This window comes from Dermacentor andersoni, chromosome 8, assembly GCF_023375885.2.
Source record: "Dermacentor andersoni chromosome 8, qqDerAnde1_hic_scaffold, whole genome shotgun sequence".
Taxonomy (NCBI): Eukaryota; Metazoa; Arthropoda; class Arachnida; order Ixodida; family Ixodidae; genus Dermacentor; species Dermacentor andersoni.
The window spans coordinates 119,950,285-119,959,959 of NC_092821.1; positions in this window are offsets into that span (position 1 = coordinate 119,950,285).

Consider the following 9,675-nt stretch of genomic DNA (forward strand, 5'->3'; position numbering starts at 1 on the left):
TCGTCAAAAAGAACTTCGACACAAATTCAGAACCAAGCATACCCAACCACTTCTCGACCACCAAAGTCGCTCATACCTTGTCTTTCATTCTTTACAAAGTTAATCCTCGGAATCTTAAGAACGGCAGCCCGCAAACCAATGTCATTAAAAGGAAAACACCGACAGCCCATGTCCTTTATGTGTGTTTAGAAAAAGTTTATTTCAAGAAGAGACGATACGAACACTGAGTGACAATCACGGTACAATTCCACCAGGACGATAACATATACACAAGACGAAGCATTATATGCATGGCACGTTTTCAAAGCAGTGTCCGAGTTCTCACTCACTAACATATAACCATATAGACCTACAGCAAGGCATAGTTACACATAAACTAGTTGTCACATGTATAAAATGATGTTCAACATATATAGTGTACACAATGGCTATGTACAATCATGATGTGACAGGGACACATGACATAATACATACTATTGTGTTTAGAAAAAGTTTATTTCGACAAGCGACGATACGAACACTGAGTCACAATCACGGCACAATTCCACCAGGACGATAACATATAAAAAACGAAGCATTGTATACAAGGCACGTTTTCAAAGTATCATCACATCACAAAACCCACGTAAAGGCACAGTTACACATAAACTAAATGTCACATGTATAAAATGATCTTCCATATACACAGTGTACACAATGGTTACGTACAATGATCATGCGACAGACACACCTTACACAATTTTGAAGTGATATGTATGAGATGTGTATATACAAAAATGATCATGTATACAAGAGCACACACACACAGAAATCACGGGCACCTGCATTTTATGTGCATTAAGTGAATACTCCTGATGGCCTGGCTACAAGAACCAGGCTGGTCGAAAATTAAGCGATACGCGTGCATCAGCCACCGACAGGAAACGGCATGACCACTGTCGAAGGAACTCTTCTTCTCCAAGGAAGAACAACAACTCTGACAGAAACGACAGTAGCTCAGAGTAGAGCCTCCCCAGAAGTGGAAACAGACCGCGGCGACGATGCCCCCCGGCAACTGCCTCGCACCGGTTACGCCACAGACAAAAGGCCCCCCGCAGCAAGTAAAAGTCGCGCACAGCGGCCACGTGAGCAGCGACCAGGTGTAACGAAGCGGTTAACTTCAAGGCCACGATAACCAGCATGCAAGGCCCTCCCAAAATACCCTAGCAACGACGCATTGCAGCTGCACATGCTTGTTGAATTCTTGAAGGGGGCAACTGAGACGCAGCGAATATGAGACAACGCCCCACCGCTCTAACCTGTCACGAATGGGAAGCACTCGCCACCCTAGGCGCCACATGAAGTCGCGTAGGTGGCCAGGCCGAAATGACGCCGTTATCGCATCCCACGACACATTATTGGAACGTGCGAGGTGCGCTGGGGGAATTAGAGGAAGCTGTAAGGTTGACATAGTATCCACTACACGGTTTTCGACAATACATCAGGACATACCTGTTGTATGTGGCGATAAAATGCCACGGCCGTACAGTAAAATGTAGGGGCGTTTGACACTTGTGGTCCGCGGTTTAAGTGCACGCCCGGTAACAGGTAACGAATTTTTGTGCCAGGGAAATAGCAGGCGAGTTCACGCGCAGGACACGGATCACGTTGTAACAGATGGAGCAGAAATTGAAGGGCAAGCAGCCCGCAGTGGACAGACACGGATGGGAACACGAACCCACCGCGAGAGCGTGGTTGCCCAAGCGCTGTACAACAGACCAGTTCTGTACTGCCCGACCAGAAGAACGAACCAAGAAGGGACTGCAAGGACCTAGTAACCCGTAATAGTGGCTGTACAACGCGACAAACGTACCACACTCGGCCGCAAAATACAGACTGTGCTAAGTACCTTCTTTCTAATAGGGGTAAATCATACCCTTAAACATCCTGAATATTTCGCCTTACATCTCCAAGAATTGAGAGCCACACATAGTCTGATATGCCATCATAGGTGTAATCAAGGCTTAAAATACGAAGAGAATCTCTCTTTCGACGACGGAAAAGGGGATTTGTGTCTGTGGTGAACCAATGAACAGATAACGACCATTTCGAAAAATTTAGCGCAGCATCTGAAATATTTCCGTACTCAGTGAAAATTCGAAGGCTACGGGATGAGCTATCTTTATTTCTGAGATACAATGTGATGTCACCGGCGAAGGCTGTCACCTTCACAACACCGCTACCAAGCAGTGGGAGACCGCATACGCGAGGGTATCTCACTACTGAGCGCAGAAATGCCTCAAGGTTGAGTACAAAGAGCACTGGGGATAGGGGGCACCCTTGACGAACACCACGGATAACGGGAAATAACGCACTTTCACGACCATCAAGGAAAAATGCACTTCGGATATTTGAATAGGCCGTCCTAATAAGTTTAACAAAGTTTGACGGAAAGCCGAACGAGATCAGTACACTAAACATGTAGCTATGTTCAAGGCGGTCGAATGCGTTTTCTTGATCTAGTGAAACTAGGAGACCACGTGCTGACCTGGTCAGCGTGTATGTCATTATGTCACGCGTAACGAACGAGTGTATCTCTCTGGCAGGGACTGAGCATGCCTGAGCATGCTCAGTCCATTCCTATTAAGGAAGGCAGCAGGCTTACCAAGCGTCGGGTGACAACAGCTGTGAAGGTTTTGTAGTCAACGTTGAGAGGCGTGATTGGCCTCCATTCCTCTGGACGAACTGATGATGGATCGTGCTTAGGTATCAGCACAATACGACCGTCGCGAAAACTAGACGTGAATTCAAAGTTCTTAAGGTAGTGGCTGATAACAGATACGAAAGGAGCACCAATATCTTCCCAGAACGTTAGATAAAACTCAACGGGTAACCCGTCCGGCCCTGGGGCCGAGCCACGCTTCATGGAAGATAATGCTGCCTTCACTTCCTCGGCTGATGGTCGTGCACAAAGACGGTCAGCTACCTCAGGTGGAACCTGAGGCAGCCCACTAAGCAATGTATGAAATCCTCGAGAGCCAGAATCTATTTGCATGGTCGTACGCGCCATGTTTTCAAAATGCGTTACAAAGAGCGAATAATCACGCGTGGGAGGTGGTGTAACAGAAAGTGCTCTTGGGGCCGCAGAACCGAATGCATTCGGCTGTCTAAAAAGCGAGTTTCTTGAAAAGCGCAGAACTTCGGGGTGTGTACACGGATTACGTCTGCATCGCCAAGCAGCAGCTGACAAAGACGACGCCGCGATGAGGCGTTGGAAACGCCTCCGTAGCTCACGCTGCCAGGACCGCATCAACGGAGTCAATTGACTGACCCGAAGGGCGATGCGGAGCTTCGTGGCAGTATCCGCCAGTTCTTCTGACATACGTCGTCTGAGTGCACGTCCTTCAACTGAACAGCGCAGACGCCACTGTACCTTAAGCGCATCCCATGACTCTCGGTCAGATCTAGAAACAGAGGCGCCTAAGACTCTTGACAAACAAGAGCGCGAGCGCGCGTCATGTAGAACGCGGATGTCCAGACGCCAAGGTTTTACTGATGAGGAAGCAGGGAAGCGAATTTCAATTATTACTGGTTTGTGATCGGAAATATAAACAGGGGATGAAGGTAACGTTATCACATCAGACTGGGTGACATACTGAGCTAAACTGCTTGGCACATAGGCACGGTCTAACCTGCTTGACGACGCACCGCGTCGCCAGGTCCAGGCAAATAAAGAACCATGAAAAAGTCGATACGTATCCAGCAACGAAAAATGCTGGACGAGGCGACGCAACTCCCGTGCGTTCCAATCAGGGCGACCCCAGCCCGGGCCTTGCACATCTGCTCGCGTGTCTAAGACGCAGTTAAAATCCCCAACGAGCACCACGTGACGACCGTCAAGGAAATACACGTCCAGGTCACGGAAAAAATCATTGGACTTAATGGCCTGTGCGGGTCCACATATGCATAAAATCCGTAACCTAAATGAAGATAGTACACAATCAAATGCCAATATTCGCCCAGTACCATCATAAAAGCCATGATGATCTCGCAAGAGAGCTCTGTTGAAAATAATAATGCCAACTCCGCTAGATCGTGATGTCGCGATGGAGAAGAAACAGTCTAGGTTAAAAGTGCGTTTGAAAGTAAGGACATGTCCAATGGTGAAAAAATTTGTTTCTTGTAAACACAGTATGTCGCAGTCTTTTGCGCGGGCCACGCTGATAATTTCGGCTTGTTTTACAGGACTTCGGAACCCTTGTGCATTTAATGAAATAATCTTCAGTGTGTCAGCCATATTTAATTAAATGTATCACCAAACTGACCTGGTCGTGTTGTTCAAGTCGGCGCCCCGGGAACAAGTCCAGGGGTTAAGCAGTGCACGCGTCACTTCTTCGACTCTCTCGAAGAAGGCCGAGTTTTTTTGGGCCGCTGTAACTCGGCACGGCGATCGGGGCCGCCGTCCGAGCCAGAGGCCGACGCATGAGCGCGCTTTACGCCTCGTGGGGCCCCCATTTCTATGTCGAGTTCATCCAGGCTTGGCGAGAGTCCAACGCTGCTATCAAATCCGAGGCTGAAGCTGTTTTCTGATGAGGATGATGTCGGTAGCGGTAGGGCGGCGGGATTGATTTCATCGTCACCGACAACTTCGGCAGCTGGGGGCTCATTCAGATGTAATGGTTGCGCCGGTGTAGGAGATGCAATTGAGGCGGATGAAGCCACAGCAGATTTCGTGGGGATATCGACTGTAGTGACCGCAGGGTCAGGTGTTTCATCTGCGTTTAAAACTTTGCTGCGATCAGGAGGAGTGATGGTAGCAGCCTAAGTGGAGGCGCTTTCGGCCACAGCACGCGTGTCCTTGGCTGCTTGGAAGGCCAGCGAACACGGCGTTTTGCGATCCGTTCTCTGTTATTCCGTTCTCGGCGGGGGTAGCAAGAAAGCACATGGTACAGCCCTCTCGCTACGCGTTTCTTGAGGGAGCATGCTTTTCTCATTGTTCGCGTCTAGCCACCTCATACACTCTAAGAAGAAAAGGAGGAAATGGGGTATTGAGGTTACTCCTTTAGGGGAGCAACTGATCTGCCACAACCATTCCTCCCTTTAGGGGGTAAGTGCGGGGGGATGAACTGTTACTCCCCATGCCGTTACCCCTCCGAGGACTAACAGTTGCTCTTTTCCGATGCTCCTCAAAGGAGTAACGGTCATTATTTCCGATGCTCCGCAAAGGTGGAATTAATGGAATCAGGCATTTATACGCTAATAAAAAAGATTACTGAGCTGAAAAAAAAAAGAGAAAAAAGGTGCCCGAAGCAGGATTCGAACTCACGTCCTCGGTCTCCCATGTTAGCTACTCTAACTACTGCACCACGGCAGATTGTTTTTTTTTTTTTTCTTTATTACATGGAAAAGAAAACTGAAGGTGTATAACAAAGCGGACACAACTACACACTTAAAACTCAGGCAAACACACACATGCATCCAACAAGTGCATCCAGTCTGGCGGAGGTTCCTGCACAGCGTACACACTTCTTACATACGCAGCACTTTCGCGAAAGAAGGATTTTGTAGTTCGCGGGCTTTCGGCATGGCGATCACAGAGACTACTTCTCCACAGGCTGTATAAACCAAGTACAATGAACATGTCATAGGGAGGACCACCTGTAACCTTAAACGGTAGAAACCTAATTGAGTATGGAGTCATGTCAATGTCCTTTTTAAGCGTCCGTTGGAGAATTGCTTGACGGGGTAGGAAATTGAGACAGGTTAAGCATCGGAACGCAGGTGCGGCAATGTAAAAGCGACTCGGCATTTTGTGTATGCTGTGCGGGGAGAGTGTAACTTTGAGTGTACTTGCAACCATAAGCGAGTGCGAAAAGAAATATGCCCGAGTATTCTTAGGGTGCTTTAAACTGAGGCACTACACGATGTAAACGTGTAGCGAGCTCAAACGGGGCACCTAAGACGACAGAGACGGACAATTGCTCTGTCGCTTGGCGTGTCCCGTTTGAGCTACACATCGCTTCAGTTAAGTTCGTAATCTCCTTGGAACGGAAGGAACTTAGGTACTATTGACCAGCAAAATCTGGCAGTCTATCAATGACTTGCGCGTTTAGTGTGTATCGCTCACTTATGGGGTGCGCACGAAGGGCATGGCTCTTCACATTCCAGATTTAAATTTCACGCAATTTTCTCACGAAGAGGCAAAGTGCTGCTTTGCATGTAGTTCAATGGACAGTGCACGAACTTCGAACTATTCACGATTTATAGACAATACAGTTTTTGCCGCATCACTGCACGACACGGACGAAAACAGCGGAGCGCATGGGGAGTAACTGTTGCCATTCGTCCTCCCGTTGCTCTCTTTCCGACCAGGGACTAAACACTTACTCTCCAAAATTTGCACACGGCACGCAGATCCATGCAATTACTCCCTTGAGGGACGAAAGCGCCCTTTTTGGGACGAACTGCGCAGTTACTCCCGTTTTCCCCGGAATTCTTCTTAGAGTGTATATATAGAGCCGCAAACTCGTTTTTTTAACGAACCTTATCGCCCTCACAAATCAGTTACTCCAAGATTTGCTTGAAAACGTGAATCACCTGTCTCACACATGAAAACAGCGCCGCAGCCGACGTTCAAGAAACCTTCCCGCTGGCACGCCGCTGGTACACGAATCGCTGATTTTTTTCTCGATGGACGAATAGTGATTGGTGTTGATGGCAGTACGGATGAAGAACAAAAAGCACGGTAGGTGTCTTGGATAAACTCTGTTTTTGTGCGTAAGAAACACGCCAAATTTGGGCGTGTAATTATTATTTTGTAGAACGATTGAGCAGAATTCATTACAACATTTTCTTTTTTTGCGCCGGCGTCCTCTGGCGTTTGGTGAGAGAGAGAGAATAACTTTATTGAACTGGGGAAATGGGGATAGGGGGTTTGGTGAGAGCACTTGTTCGTTACGTAGCCGTGACGTAGTTCCTGAGGCCAGATTTCTCGGAGTGTCCGCTCTCAGTCTTTTTCTTTCTCTATGGCGTGAGGGTGGACGTCCCCGACGTGGAACACGTAGGGGCGTCCGTAGGAACGCTTGTCCTCTCCTTGCGGTTTCTAAAGGATTTCGAACCACCTTGCGAAGCATGCACGCGTACCTAACCACTTCTTTACCGCCAAAGTTGCTCCCACCTTGTTTTTAATTCTTTACAAAGTTATTCCTCGGAATATTTAGAACGGCAGCCTATGAACAAGTATAATGGAAAAAAGACACCCACAGCGCATGTCCTTTATGTTAGCTCTTCTCAGACTGAAATATTAAAGTGCGAAACCATAACTGGAGATCGAGCCACGCAAGAGGCCGTGTTTCTACCAAAGGGCTTGCCTTCGTGCATAGCGTGCGCAGCCAGCGTCTCCCGGTAAACGTTACGCTCACGTAAGCTGCAGTTGCCGGGAAGCATAAAAAGCAGGAAGGGGTCTTTCAACGCTATCGCGTCCCACTCTTAAAGGTGAAGCTTAAGCGTCCTCCAAATGTTTCACATCCCATCTTGGTTATTCCAACTAAGACCTCCTCTAGAGGTGGTCGTGATTACAACAAACGTTTCTCCAGCGTGGAGTAGCAGGCCTAGAGGCGCGAGCTCTTCTTCCTGCCATTAAAATGGCAGAACTCTCGGCCTTTTTTCAGAGTAGAAATGGCTTTTTGGTGTTATATTTGGGTCAATTATTCATACAGCTCATCTTATTATTATTATTATTATTATTATTATTATTATTATTATTATTATTATTATTATTATTATTATTATTATTATTATTGGAATTCAATTCTTAGGTTTTACATTCCGAAGCAACGATTTGACTATAAGGCACCACACCGTAGGGTGGTGCCTCCGGATTAATTTTGACCATCAGGGGATCTTTAACGTGCCCACGGTAATATTATTAGTTACAAATTGCTCAGTGTTCTTGTAACCGTCTGAGGCTGCGTTCCGTTTCATAGGCACCAATTTTGTTAGCGTGACAGACCACAGTTTATAATGTTGTAAGTAGGCGACGAATTACTTTTTGGCCACATTTCCCCCCTCCATTAGGTAGACGAGTGCAAATTTTTAGAGGTGGGCGAATATATGTTTTTTTTTTAAATGCGAATCGAGTACGTCTAGTAAGCATCGAATCGAACGTCGAATATTCAAGTACGGACGCATATATTTACAGAAGGAATACTAATTTTGGTAGAATTAGGTACCTGTCCTGTACTAGCTAGGGTAAAAAAATAAAACTGTGAAGTGTCACGGACTAGGGATAAATTTTAATCAGAAGATTACTCATTACCATTAAAAAAAACTTAGCAAAATATCTGTTCAAAACTTCTGGTTGCAAAAAACGTCTGGTTGCAAACGAATTTTTCAGAAATGTCTTTCCAAAAACACAAAATAAATAGTGGTCGAAAGAAAGGTCAAAATTAAGGGGAAAAGAAGAAGGAAGCTGAAGGACTTGTGTGGCCGTAGACACATGTAAATGGCCGGTTGCAAGGAAAATACAAACTGTAGCGTTAAACATGATGAAACTGCCACACGACCTACTGCCAACAACACTAAACGATACACTGCGAACAAAAGTCAACGGTTGCCATGTAGGCTGCCGACGCGAAATCGAAAACAAAGCTTGCAGTACAAATTTTATTTCTCCATTATTTCTCCTGATTATTTGTGATACTTGTTTAGCAGACTGAGAACAGTAACCAGACGTCAACATTCGGTTTGTTCGAAATATTTGTTTAGTCTCGAAATTCCGAATAGTTCGTTTTAGAATAGGAATACGAATTGTGACTGTGTAACATTCGATTCGCATTCGAAACTTCGAATGTTCACCCATCTGTACAAATTTTACGTTTGAAAGCCGCGCGCCGAAGCTTGGTTTCGTTTGTACTCTAATAGATGGCAGGAAAAGCGCGCTTTCTGAATGTTAGTTGATTTTTATAACAACAGATGGCGACACAATAAACGCTCTCGCGTTCTCGCTTTACTTTAGAGAAGTAAGTGGATTTATCGACCTACACTCCTATCATGCTAGGTGTTCGAATGCCGCTCGTAACTACTAGACTTCGTTGTTCTGGAACACTTGCAAGCGCAGACTTCACGCACCGTTGTATTCTGGATGTAGCAGACGACAGGAGGTTTAGGATATGAGATCACACGTGAAGTGCTCGAGGTAGTTTCGTTGTTTGATATCCCCTGACTTCAGGTCTTTTACGCAACAGGAAGCCGCTTTATGTGCTACATTTTTCGATTACTGTCGACTTCGAATTAAGTTAGGATCGCGCGACCCTGTCTGTCAAGTCGGCAGTAGAAAGTTACGACTCATTTGACAACGCTTCGAAACGCGCCATGCTTCAGCTCGCCTGCTTTTGTAACCAACAAACGGCGAAAAGCAAGGGCACGTCGTTTCCAAAGCATTGTTCCTTCCTACCCGAATTCTGTACAGGCTTGCAATTTAATTACAAAACAGCGCAAACGTGTGACGCCTAAAGTGATGATCGACCTGCGCGATACAGCGCACTGTTGACTTTTCCACACAGCGCAGCGATACGCGGACAAGAGCGACAGCGTGAGAGTGCATCGGCCGCAGGCACGAGGCTGCACCCAACCCAAACACTACACTGCAGGCCACTCGAAAGAAACCGCGCGATGGGAGACGCGATGGAGCTGCTG